Source organism: Mustelus asterias, chromosome 22 (assembly GCF_964213995.1).
Source record: "Mustelus asterias chromosome 22, sMusAst1.hap1.1, whole genome shotgun sequence".
In the NCBI taxonomy this organism is placed as follows: domain Eukaryota; kingdom Metazoa; phylum Chordata; class Chondrichthyes; order Carcharhiniformes; family Triakidae; genus Mustelus; species Mustelus asterias.
In genome coordinates, this window is record NC_135822.1 from 30,939,623 (window position 1) to 30,952,775 (window position 13,153).

At 45.7% G+C, this 13,153-nt stretch overlaps 1 non-coding gene across 1 annotated transcript; it reads left to right on the forward strand.

Annotated features, from left to right (window-relative positions):
- Positions 1–123: 123 nt before the first annotated feature.
- On the forward strand, positions 124–322 carry LOC144510284 (U2 spliceosomal RNA). The gene has a single exon (XR_013500596.1). It is a non-coding gene; the product is annotated as a U2 spliceosomal RNA (small nuclear RNA).
- The last annotated feature ends 12,831 nt before the right edge of the window (positions 323–13,153 follow it).

A 13,153-nucleotide genomic window follows, 5' to 3' on the forward strand; every position in this document is an offset into this window, starting at 1 on the left:
CCTTACCCAGTCTGGCCCACATGTGTCTTACTGTGTCTACATGTGACACCACAGCAATGTGGTTGACTCTCAACTGTCCTCTGAAATGGCCTAGCAAGCCATTCAGTTGAAGGGCAACTAGGAATTGCTTCTCTGCCTTTTGGCTAAGATCAAGTGTAGTTTTGGCATCCTGCACTTGGTTGAAGTCATGAGGTTACACTGAGGCTTCATTTGAAGTAATTTTTTAAAGCGGCATCTCGGCCTTTTGGCTAAGATGCAAATAAGATCAAGCCTTGGAGGAGGTGCAATGCCTGTTCCAATCAGCTTGAATCATGTAGATCAAGCCCAAGACAGGAAGTGGGAAGCCTGTCTTGTCAGCTTGGATCTGGAATGTCTCACTAGCTGAGACTTTGAATTGGACTTTGATTGGAATGAATTGGATATAAACAAAAAAAAATTAGGAATGGGCAATGAATACTGGCTCAGCCAGCGACGTCCATGTCCCATGAATGAATTAAAAAAAACTCACTTCCAATACACTCCTCACTCTACAAACTCACTCAGCATTGTTTAGTGTCAGGAGTGAGATTATTATCCACCTCAAGATGATCCTATGCTCTTATTTAAAGCAAGAAGTTTAACAACACCAGGTTAAAGTCCAACAGGTTTATTTGGTAGCAAAAGCCACACATTTAAAGCTACAGTCATAATTCAAGATTAGTATCAATGTGATATACAAACGCAATAAAGCTGGAAATACTCAGCAAGTCAGGAAACGTCTGAGGAAGCAGACACCGAATTAATGTCATTGACCTGAAACATTCATACTGTTTCTACAGACCATTGCTCATCTAATCCCATGGAGAGAGATTGATTTGAATGTGCCCATACTATCTCTGGGAGTTGAGGAGAATGAGAGGTGAACCTCAACAAAACATATCAGATTCTGAGTATTGACATAGGCCTCTGATCTTCGGGTAAGCGTTCTCCAAGGCGGCCTTCACGACACATGACAGCGCAGAGTCGCTGAGCAGAAACTGATAGCCAAGTTCCGCACACATGAGGACGGCCTCAACCGGGATCTTGGGTTCATGTCACACTATTGGTAACCCCCACAGCTTGCCTGGACCTGCAGAATCTCACTGGCTGTCCTGTCTGGAGACAATACACGTTTCTTTAACCTGTGCCTAATACTCTCTCCACTCACATTGTCTTTATCTTTAAGACTTGATTAGCTGTAAAGATTCGCATTCTAATCAGTATTCTGTAACTTGAGTTTGTGTCTCTGTGTGCCTTGTTTATGAGCAGCTATCCACTCCATCTGACGAAGGAGCAGTGTTCCAAAAGCTAATGGCATTTGCTACCAAATAAACCTGTTGGACTTTAACCTGGTGTTGTTAAAACTCTTACTATAATAAGCTTGTGTCAGGATTGACTACCATGAAGCTCTGGGATTGTTGTAAAAACTGGACTGGTTCACTTTGGAGCAGGAAATCTGCCATCCTTACCTGGCCTGGCCTAAATGTGTCTCCAGATCCACAGCAATGTAGTTGACTCATAATTGCTTTCTGAAATGGTCTGTCCAGCTACACAGTTATATCAATAAGGTCCAATAAGAACAAGCAAAGAGGGCACTTGGTAGAGTGTATATATCATAGGAACATAGGAACAGGAGTAGTCCATTCAGTCCCTCAAGCCCACTCTGTCATTCAATAAGATCATGGCTGATCTGTGGCCTAACTCTATCTATCAGCCCTAGACCCATATTCCTTGATACCCCTGCTCCATAAAAAAATCTATCTTAGACTTAAACCTAACAATTGAACCAGTATCCACCACTGTTTGAGGAAGAGAGTTCCAAACCTCCCCCACTCACTGTGTAGAAGTGTTTTCTATCATCTCTCCTCAACAGCTTGGCCCTAATTTTTAAGATTATGGCCTCTGGTTCCAGAGCCTTCAACTAGGGGAAACAGTTTATTCTTATCCACCTTATCCTTTACATCCACCGCGCTGTGTTAACACATATTTATTACAAATACCCACCTCTGCCTTGTGCTTTTCCCCTGCCTGGTTGATGCTGTCTGACTACAAAGCTGAAAAAAAAGAAATCCTTTTATTAAGAGCTCTATCTCGCTGAGGAAATCAATTTATATCCAATGACCTGCTCTGAAAACTCTGCTCACAATTTGACAGCAGTGACCAATTCCATCACAGCAGCTGAGCCACTCTATTAATGCAGTATTAATGTAAGCCTACTTGTGACTCTAATAAAGAAACTTTAATTTTTTTTTAACCATACCCACCACCTTAATCATAGAATCATAGAAACCCTACAGCACAGAAAGAGGCCATTCGGCCCATCGAGTCTGCACCGACCACAATCCAACCCAGATGTGCCATTTACAAGATGTTCTGCAACAATTTGCCTATGTTCCTTCATCAGCACACTCCAAACCCACCACCTCTACCACCTAGAGCAGATGCACGGGGCCACCACACTACCCGCAGGTTCCCTCACCATCCTAACTTAGAACTTTTAACGTTGTTCCTTTTGTTAACGCTGGAGCTCCCTACAGAACAGCACTGTGGGTGTACGCTCAAATCATGAACTAGAAGCCTGTTCACCACCACATTAGGAATGGAGAATAAATGCCAATGTTGCCAGAGGCAACCCGCATCGCGGAATTAATAGATTTTATAAAATTCAATAGAGTACCCCAGACATTGATTACGAGCAGAATTCCTTTTTGATTTCTCCCTTGCTTGTCAAAGGCCATTGAGCGCATTGGGACCTCACTACTATTTGTAGAACAGTAAAATCTTACAGCCCAGGTGTCTGTTTGGCTGTTTTTGATTTGATTTATTATTATCACATGTATTTAGCATACAGTGAGAAGTATTGTTTCTTGCGCACTATACAGACAAAGCATACCGTTCATAGAGAAGGAAAGGAGAGGGTGCAGAATGTAGTGTTATAGTCATAGCTAGGGTGTAGAGAAGGATCAATACGAGGTAGGAGATAGTTTTATCTCTTTGAAAGAGCAATCCAATTGCTCCCACTCTCCTCTTTTCCCATACTATAAAAATCTTTAATTTCCAAATAGTCATCCAATGCTCTCTAGCAAGTTGATTGGATCGCGTCCATCACACTTTCAGCGAATGCATTCCAAGTCATAACAACTCGCTGCACAGAAAATAATTCTCCTCTTTGCCCCTGTTTCTTTTTCCAATCATGTTAAACGTGTGTCCTTGGTTTCCAATCGACCTATCAGTGGAAACCTAGCAGTTCCACCTTCTATACTTTTGTCAACTCCCTGAAAACAGCTGGCTAATTCTGAAAGTTCCCATGTTACTCTGCACCAGGCTTGTTTAACCATTTTGTGCAAGGGGACACATTTCAACTTTTTTCTCACTCAAGGGGCTGATGAGCAAATTTTGGAAAGATAAGGATTGGTGCAACGGTAAACATGAATTTCAGTAACATGTTGAGGAAAAGAAACAGCATACTGCACAAAAATAAAACATTGTCAAAGCAATAAATCGATCATTTTAAACAATGAGTAATTAATAAAGATGACCACTTGAGTGTGAGGGGGGTTAAATTGTGTTTGTCTGTCTCATTCCCAGTCTCAGGTGCTTACTCACTCACATCCAATGTGTGAATTGATGTAAGAACAAAGAACAAAGAACAGTACAGCACAGGAAACAGGCCCTTCGGCCCTCCAAGCCTGTGCCTCTCTTTGGTCCAACTAGACCATTCGTTTGTATCCCTCCATTCCCAGACTGCTTATTTGACAATCCAGGTAAGCCTTAAACGATGCCAGCGTGTTTGCCTCCACCACCCTACTTGGCAGCGCATTCCAGGCCCCCACCACCCTCTGTGTAAAAAACATCCCTCTGATATCTGAGCTATACCTCGCCCCTCTCACCTTGAGCACGTGACCCCTCGTGATCGTCCCCTCCGACCTGGGAAAAAGCTTCCCACTGTTCACCCTATCTATACCCTTCATAATTTTGTACACCTCTATTAGATCTCCCCTCATTCTCCGTCTTTCAGGGAGAACAAGCCCAGTTTACCCAATCTCTCCTCATAGCTAAGACCCTCCATACCAGACAACATCCTGGTAAACCTTCTCTGCACTCTCTCTAACGCCTCCACATCCTTCTGGTAGTGCGGCAACCAGAACTGGACACAGTACTCCAAATGTGGCCTAACCAGCGTTCTATACAGCTACAACATCAGACTCCAGCTTTTATACTCTATACCCTGTCCTATAAAGGCAAGCATACCATATGCCTTCTTCACCACCTTCTCCACCTGTGCTGCCACCTTCAAGGATTTGTGGACTTGCACACCTAGGTCCCTCTGTGTTTCTATACTCTTGATGGCTCTGCCATTTATTGTATAACTCCCCCCTACATTAGTTCTTCCAAAATGCATCACTTCGCATTTATCTGGATTAAATTCCATCTGCCATTTCTCCGCCCAATTTTCCAGCCTATCTATATCCTGCTGTATTGTCCGACAATGTACATCGCTATCCGCAAGTCCAGCCATCTTCGCGTCATCCGCAAACTTGCTGATAACACCAGTTACACCTTCTTCCAAATCATTTATATATATCACAAATAGCAGAGGTCCCAGTACAGAGCCCTGCGGAACACCACTGGTCACAGACCTCCAGCCGGAAAAAGACCCTTCGACTGCTACCCTCTGTCTCCTGTGGCCAAGCCAGTTTTCTACCCATCTAGCCACCTCTCCTTGTATCCCATGAGCCTTAACCTTCTTAACCAACCTGCCATGAGGAACTTTGTCAAATGCCTTACTGAAATCCATATAGACGACATCCACGGCCCTTCCTTCGTCAACCGTTTTTGCCACTTCCTCAAAAGACTCCACCAAATTTGTAAGGCACGACCTCCCTCTTACAAAACCATGCTGTCTGTCACTAATGAGATTGTTCCGTTCTAAATGCACATACATCCTGTCTCTAAGAATCCTCTCCAACAACTTCCCTACCACGGACGTCAAGCTCACTGGCCTATAATTACCCGGGTTATCCCTGCTACCCTTCTTAAATAATGGTACCACATTCGCTATCCTCCAATCCTCAGGGACCTCACCTGTGTCCAATGAAGAGACAAAGATTTCTGTCAGAGGCCCAGCAATTACACCTCTTGTCTCCCTGAGCAGTCTAGATGCCATCAGGCCCTGGTGTGCTGGTGTGTGGGGGGAGGGTGAGTGTGGACACTGAGGCTGGAAGTGAGATACAAACACACACACACACACACTCTGGGCCGAATTTTCCCATCCTGCCCGCCACGGAATTAAGTTTATGTTTATAAGTTTATTTATTAGTGTCACAAGTAGGCTTACATTAACACTGCAATGAAGTTACTGTGAAATTCCCCTCGTTGCCACACTCTGGCACCTGTTCAGGTACACTGAGGGAGAATTTAGCACGGCCAATGCACCGAACCAGCACGTCTTTCGGACTGTGGGAGGAAACCCATGCAGCCACGGGGAGAACGTGCAAACTCCACACAATGACCTGAGCCGGGAATCGAACCTGGGTCCCTGGCGCTGTGAGGCAGCAGTGTTAACCACTGTGCCATCATGCCTTGTAATGGGTGGGGGCGGACCATGCAAAGGTCCGTTGACTTTGGGCGGGATTTTCCGGCCTTGGGGTGAGCGCAGCTGGAAAATCCCACCCTCTCTCACACATACATTCTCACACACACAGACTCTCACACACACACTCATCTGGTGCACACTCATTTCTCACACACTCTCACACACATCTCTCTCTCACACACACTCATCTCTCTCTCACATCCACACTTTCATACAGTCTCTCACATACACGCAATCATCTCTCTCACACACATCTCACACACACACGCATCTCTCTCTCTCACACACACATTCATCGCTTTCTCACACACACACTCATCTCTCCCACATGCACGCTCTCTCTTACGCTTACTCTGTCACACACACACTCTTTTCTCTCACACACACACCGATCTCTCACACACACACACTCTCACACATACTCGGTCTCTCTCACTCACTCACTCACTCACTCACATACTTTCACTCAACCCATCCACAGCCAGTCTCCTGCTCCCACCCCACCAGCAGCAGTCTCCTCCTCACTTGGTAGTCACTCGCCCCCGCTCAGTAGTCACTTTCTCTCCTCACTCAGTAGTTGCCCTCCCCAACATGGTAGTCACTCTTTCCCAGCCTAGTAGTTGCTCTATCCCTGCTCTCTGAAAAACCCCCTCCCTCCTATCAGACACACCAGGGCCGTCGCAGATCTTAGACTGTAGGAAGCAGCTCCTCCAATCAGAGATTGGTTCTCTCTCACCTTTTGCTCACTCGAGATCCAATCAACAGCAAAGACAGGAGAGAAATGGCCTGTGATTGGAGGAGCAGCAACTTTTAAAATTTATTCGGCAGGCCTGACAGCATCTGTGGAGAGATCTCCAGCGGCGCTGTCAGACCTATAGGGTTTTTCCAGCATTTTCTGTTTTTGTTTCAGATTCCAGCACCTGCAGTGATTTGCCTTTATCTTCAAATTTACTTACCGGCATTTTAAACATGAGGTCTACGGGCCGGATTGGAAGGCCTGGTGGGCCTTTTAGTGGCCTGGGGCAACAGGTTGGACAAGCCTGGTCTGGTTCGTTGCACTCAGTACAATGTACTGGCCTTCCAAGCGATTTCAGTCACCACTATCTTGGTGTTTTCTGGCAAGGATAATTGAAAGTAATGTAGGAAGTGATTGACTAATACGCTGCAAATCTAAGTGTTCCACCGAACAAAGAAAAGCATTAGTATCTAAGTGGATGATCACAATCTGATGGTAATAACAGCTACTCAGTCTTGAGTGCATGACTGCAGTGTGTAATTTACTGTGCCATTTGATGCTTCATTCTTTTCTTTTAATTCATTCATGGGACATGGGAGTCACTGCCTGGCCAGCATTCATTGCCCATCCCTAGTTGCCCGAGGGTCAATTGAGAATCAACCACATTGTTGTGGCTCTGGAGTCACATGTAGGCCAGACCAGGTAAGGACAGCAGATTTCCTTCCCTAAAGGGCATTAGTGAACCAGATGGGTTTTTCCGACACTCGACAATAGTTTCACGGTCATCAGTGGATTCTTAATCCCAGATATGTTTTATTGAATTCAAATTCCACCATCTGCTGTGATGGGGTTCGAACCCGGGTCCCCAGAACATTAGCAGAGTTTCAGGATTAATAGTCTAGCGATAATATCACTAGCCCATCGCCTCCCCTCATGAAGTAAAACTGAGTGGAAGGATAGAGAAAGGTGCTGGTATTTTCCATTCTCACCAGTTTGTAAAAATCTGACAGTTTTCTGCTTTGCACAGGAGCTGGTTTCTCTCTCGATTAGTTGGCCATAAGACCATAAGACATAGGAGCAGAATTAGGCCACTTAACCCATCGAGTCTGCTCCGCCATTCAATCATGGCTGATATTTTTCTCATCCCCATTCTCCTGCCTTTTCCCCATAACCCCTGATCCCCTTATTAATCAAGAAGCTATCTAGCTCTGTCTTAAAGACACTCAATGACCTGGCCTCCACAACCATCTGCAGCAAAGAGTTCCACAGATTCACCACTCCCTGGCTGAAGAAATTCCTCCTCATCTCTGTTTTAAAGGATCGTCCCTTTAACCTGAGGTTGTGCCCTCTGTTCTAGTTTTTCCTAATAGTGGAAACATCCTGTCCACGTCCACTGTATCCAGGCCTCGCAGTATCCTATAAGTTTCAATAGATCCCCCCTCATCCTTGTAAATTCCCAACGAGTACAGACCTAGAATCCTCAACCGTTCCTCATTAGACAAGCTCTTCATTCCAGGGATCATTCTTGTGAACCTCCTCTGGACCCTTTCCAAGGTCAGCATATCCTTCCTTAGATGTGGGGCCCAAAATCGCTCTCAATACTCCAAATGGGGTCTGATCAGAGCCTTATACAGCCTCAGAGGTACATCCCTGCTCTTGTATTCTAGCCCTCTTGACATGAATGCTAATATTGCATTTGCCTTCCTAACTGCCGACTGAACCTGGGCGTTAACCTTAAGAGAATCTTGAACAATGATTCCCAAGTCCCTTTGTGTTTCTGATTTCCTAAGCATTTTCCCATTTAGAAAATAGTCAACGCCTCCATTCCTCCTTCCAAAGTGCATAACCTCACACTTTTCCACATTGTATTCCATCTGCCACTTCTTTGCCCACTTTCCTAACCTGTCCAAGTTCTTCTGCAGCCCCCCTGGTTCCTCAATGCTATCTGTCCCTCTAAATATCTTTGTATCATCTGCAAACTTAGCAACAGTGCCTTCAGTTCCTTCCCCCAAATCGTTAATGTATATTGTGAGAAGTTGTGGCTGTGTCACAGGTCTCGCTTCTTTGATATTCAGCTTCAGAATTTTGAAAAGGGAACAGACACTTTCAAAGTCAAGACTGAGGAATGCCCTTCAGGGAACAAGGGAAGACAGCTTTCCTCCACCAATGGTTTGGTATTACTGACTGACCTACCATCCAACCCGCACCAGTTCTCCCACCTATCAACATGGAAATAGAATAGAATCACTACAGTACAGAAAGAGGCCATTCGGCCCATCAAGTCTGCACCGACCACAGTCCCACCCAGGCCCTACCCCCATATCCCCCCTCTAACCGACACATCTCAGGACACTAAGGGCAATTTTTTTTTAAGCATGGCCAATCAACCTAACCCGCACATCTTTGGACTGTGGGAGGAAACCGGAGCACCCGGAGGAAACCCACGCAGACACGAGGAGAATGTGCAAGCTCCACACAGACAGTGACCCAAGACGGGAATCGAACCCAGGTCCCTGGAGCTGTGAAGTATCAGTGCTAACCACTGTGCTACCGTGCCGCCCCATGGTAAATAAGATGTAGGTGCAAGAGAATGACTATAGACCATTACAAAGTCTTTACAGAAACAAGCTCCCAATGATACTCCTCCCACTCCTCTTCATCTAACCCCAACAGTCACCTAGAGCGGGATTTTCCAGCTGGGCTCGCCCCAAGGGTGAAAAATCCCGCCCGAGGTCAACGAACCTTTGCATAGTTCGTGTCCTGCCTGCTAGGACTCCCGTGGCAGGTGGGTTGGGAAATCTCCTCAACATATCCATCTATTCCTTTCTCCCGCACACATTTATATATCTTCCACTTGAATGTATCTATGCTATTCACCTCAAACACTCCCTGTGGTAGCGAGTTCCACATTCTAACCACTCTCAGTACAATGGTTTCTCTTGAACTCCCCCCTTGATTTATTAGAGACCATCTTATATTTTGGCCCCGAGTTCTGGTCTCTGGAAACATCTTTGCTACACCTAACCATCAAAGCCATTTATATCTTGGGGGCTTCCATCATGTCACCCCTCATTTTCTCTTTTCTAGAGCGTTTCAAGAACCCCAACCTGCTCAATCCTCCCTACAAGTATAGCCTCTCTATTCTGGCATTGGTTTTGTAAATTTTATTTGCACCTTCTTGGATGATTCTATATCCATATGAAGTTTTAAACAAATTATTCTGTCCCTTGTCTTTCATCTTTCCTGATGATATTTGCTGAGATACAGATCCATGGACCCCAGCATTCCTACACTACTTCCGCATGTAAACTCATGAACCAGGTTATTCAACCGTGTTCAACATTGAACTGTGTTCAACCCCCTCAAAACCTGCGCAGGGTTGGCTATTGGGGTGACACAGTGGCACAATTGTTAGCACTGCTGCCTCACAGCGCCAGGAACACGGGTTCAATTCCTGGCTTTGGATATTGGGATAAGTAAAAGTTTATTTATTAGTCACAAGTAAGGTTTACATTAACACTGCAATGAAGTTATTGTGAAATTCTCCTAGTTGCCACACTCTGGCACCTGTTCAGATCAATGCACCTAACCAGCGCGTCTTTCAGATTGTGGGAGGTGTTGTAGGGAAATATCCCTTACCAGTGCAGAATAGAAGTTGAGTCGCAAATCAAGGTTCAAAGCGTGTCTTTATTGTACAATTACTGTGATCCCAGGGAGACCCCCGTAGCCAGCTCAGAAACAGTGGCTTGGCCACGTTGATCTCAATTAAATCACATCAGCTCTGGATCTTTATAGGGATCCAAAATTCGCGCGGGAACATTTGATTATGCCTTTTTTTACACAATGTATAAAGTGGTCTGTCAGTTTCAAAAGTGGAGATGCCGGCGTTGGACTGGGGTAAACACAGTAAGAAGTTTAACAACACCAGGTTAAAGTCCAACAGGTTTATTTGGTAGCAAAAGCCACACAAGCTTTCGAGGCTCTGAGCCCCTTCTTCAGGTGAGTGGGAATTCTGTTCACAAACAGAACTTATAAGACACAGACTCAATTTACATGAATAATGGTTGGAATGCGAATACTTACAACTAATCCAGTCTTTAAGAAACAAAACAATGGGAGTGGAGAGAGCATCAAGACAGGCTAAAAAGATGTGTATTGTCTCCAGACAAGACAGCCAGTGAAACTCTGCAGGTCCACGCAACTGTGGGAGTTACAAATAGTGTGACATAAATTCTGATTCTAGGATCGCATGATAAAGACTCAGGAGGAAAAAAGCAGAAATATTTATGTGAAATAGTGTGACATAAACCCAATATCCCGGTTGAGGCCGTCCTTGTGTGTGCGGAACCTGGCTATCAGTTTCTGCTCCGCGACTCTGCGCTGTCGTGTGTCGCGAAGGCCGCCTTGGAGAACGCTTACCCGAATATCAGAGGCCGAATGCCCGTGACCGCTGAAGTGCTCCCCAACAGGAAGAGAACAGTCTTGCCTGGTGATTGTCGAGCGGTGTTCATTCATCCGTTGTCGCAGCGTCTGCATAGTTTCCCCAATGTACCATGCCTCGGGACATCCTTTCTTGCAGCGTATCAGGTAGACAACGTTGGCCGAGTTGCAAGAGTATGTACCGTGTACCTGGTGGATGGTGTTCTCACGTGAGATGATGGCATCTGTGTCGATGATCCGGCACGTCTTGCAGAGGTTGCTGTGGCAGGGTTGTGTGGTGTCTTGGTCACTGTTCTCCTGAAGGCTGGGTAGTTTGCTGCGGACAATGGTCTGTTTGAGGTTGTGCGGTTGTTTGAAGGCAAGAAGTGGGGGTGTGGGGACCTGCAGAGTTTCACTGGCTGTCTTGTCTGGAGACAATACACATCTTTTTAGCCTGTCTTGATGCTCTCTCCACTCCCATTGTTTTGTTTCTTAAAGACTGGATTAGTTGTAAGTATTCGCATTCCAACCATTATTCATGTAAATTGAGTCTGTGTCTTATAAGTTCTGTTTGTGAACAGAATTCCCACTCACCTGAAGAAGGGGCTCAGAGCCTCGAAAGCTTGTGTGGCTTTTGCTACCAAATAAACCTGTTGGACTTTAACCTGGTGTTGTTAAACTTCTTACAGTTTCAAAAGTCCCTAGGAAGTTTCATGGATTAGCATTTGTATGGTGTGTATTCGTGTTAATGGGATTACTTGGTCCTGCCCCGGTGTCTAAATGCGTTTTCCATTACCATCTCTATGTGTCCTCTTATTTAAATTGATCCTATTGTTCCGTGTCTGTGTTTCCTGCTTGTGAGATTGAGTGTTAATGTCATCCTGTCCTGTTGGGTGTCTGGGGTACTTCATTCTTAACCTTTTATCCTTATCTCTTAGTTTATCAGATTTTTATGTCTGCCTTGGCCAGTTTAAAAAATGCAGCTACGTGCTGTTGCTAGGCAGATTAGGGATCTTCCGTAGTTTCTGAAATTCGTGAGTCTCTCAGCTGTGCAGGGGGAGACCCGATTGAATATCCATCCGGGGGTGCCCCTCTGCATTGTTGGCCCGTTATGAGTGGTGCCAATTAGTCCAATAAAAATATGTTTGATGATACAAATATGGTTTTCTGGAAAATTTCCTCCTTCAGTCCCTCCTCTCGTCCAGGGGGTGCCATTCATGGCTGACCCCCCATGGACGACCTTCAGAGGAACAGTGATTTGTACAGCTGTTGTCCTTGCCGTTGTTCCTCCTCTTCTGTGTCGTTGTTAAGTTCTTGCATCTGGATACTGGCAGTGGGTAGCATTCTTGATGTAATATTTGCACATATCACTTTAATACAGGTTAGGCCAAGGCAGAGTGTGAACAGGATGGCTACTACTAGGATTAATCGCTTCATAATATATGCTCCCCAAACTGTGTTAAACAGCCATCCTAACCACCCATCAGTCCCTGTTAACCCCTGTTTAAAGTTATCCAATTGCTTTTGTATCCCGGACATGGCTGCTGTTATGTTTAGTGTCTCGTCGTGTACGTATGTGATGCATTTTTCCTTGATGATGGTGCATACCCCCCCTTGTCTGATAGTCCACCGCATATCTCGTTTGTTGTGTGTATAGTCTGAGTTCTGCGAGTTCTTGGTCAATTGCGCCTAATGCTTGTAGGGTGTTGTTTCCTAAAATGGTCAGTCCACATATGAAGAAGTTCCTATTACTGGCACTGATCACCCCTGCGGCGCCTCCCAGGGATAGTGTCCCCAGAAATCCATATCCTAAAGAAGACCCTAGTGTGACAGGGGCCTGCCAGTCGGCGCAAAATTCTGCGCTGATGGCCCTGGTCACTATGCGTTTCTGGACATGCCCTTCACTTGGGCATGGAACCGTGAGAGGTCTGATTGTCCCTACGGAAAAGAACCTTGGAGGCCTGTCTGTGGCCGTCATATATACATTTTTAAATAAAACACGTACCCGTCTTTAACCCGATAACATGCATTACCCCGGGGTCGTTTGACCGCATGGCCCCATCTTGTGGAACCTTCCCTCCCCCTTGACTGTCCACTTGATTGTACCTCTTGGCGAGAATCAAATGGATATGTCCCCGAGGCTGAGCTTACGTGGGTGCCGTTGCACTTGCCACACATAAGCTGCCTACCCGCGGTGACTGCAATGCATTTTTGTTGCTTGCAGTCACAAGTGAAGTGTCCTTCCCGGACCCGGCACTCCTGGAGAGCACAATGTGCCTCAGCGCACGAATCATTTTTAGGGACAAAGGCATGCACGCACCCCCATCCCTCTCCCTTAAAACATTGTGGGTAGTTCCCATGTGTCTCCTCCGGTTGGGGTCCCG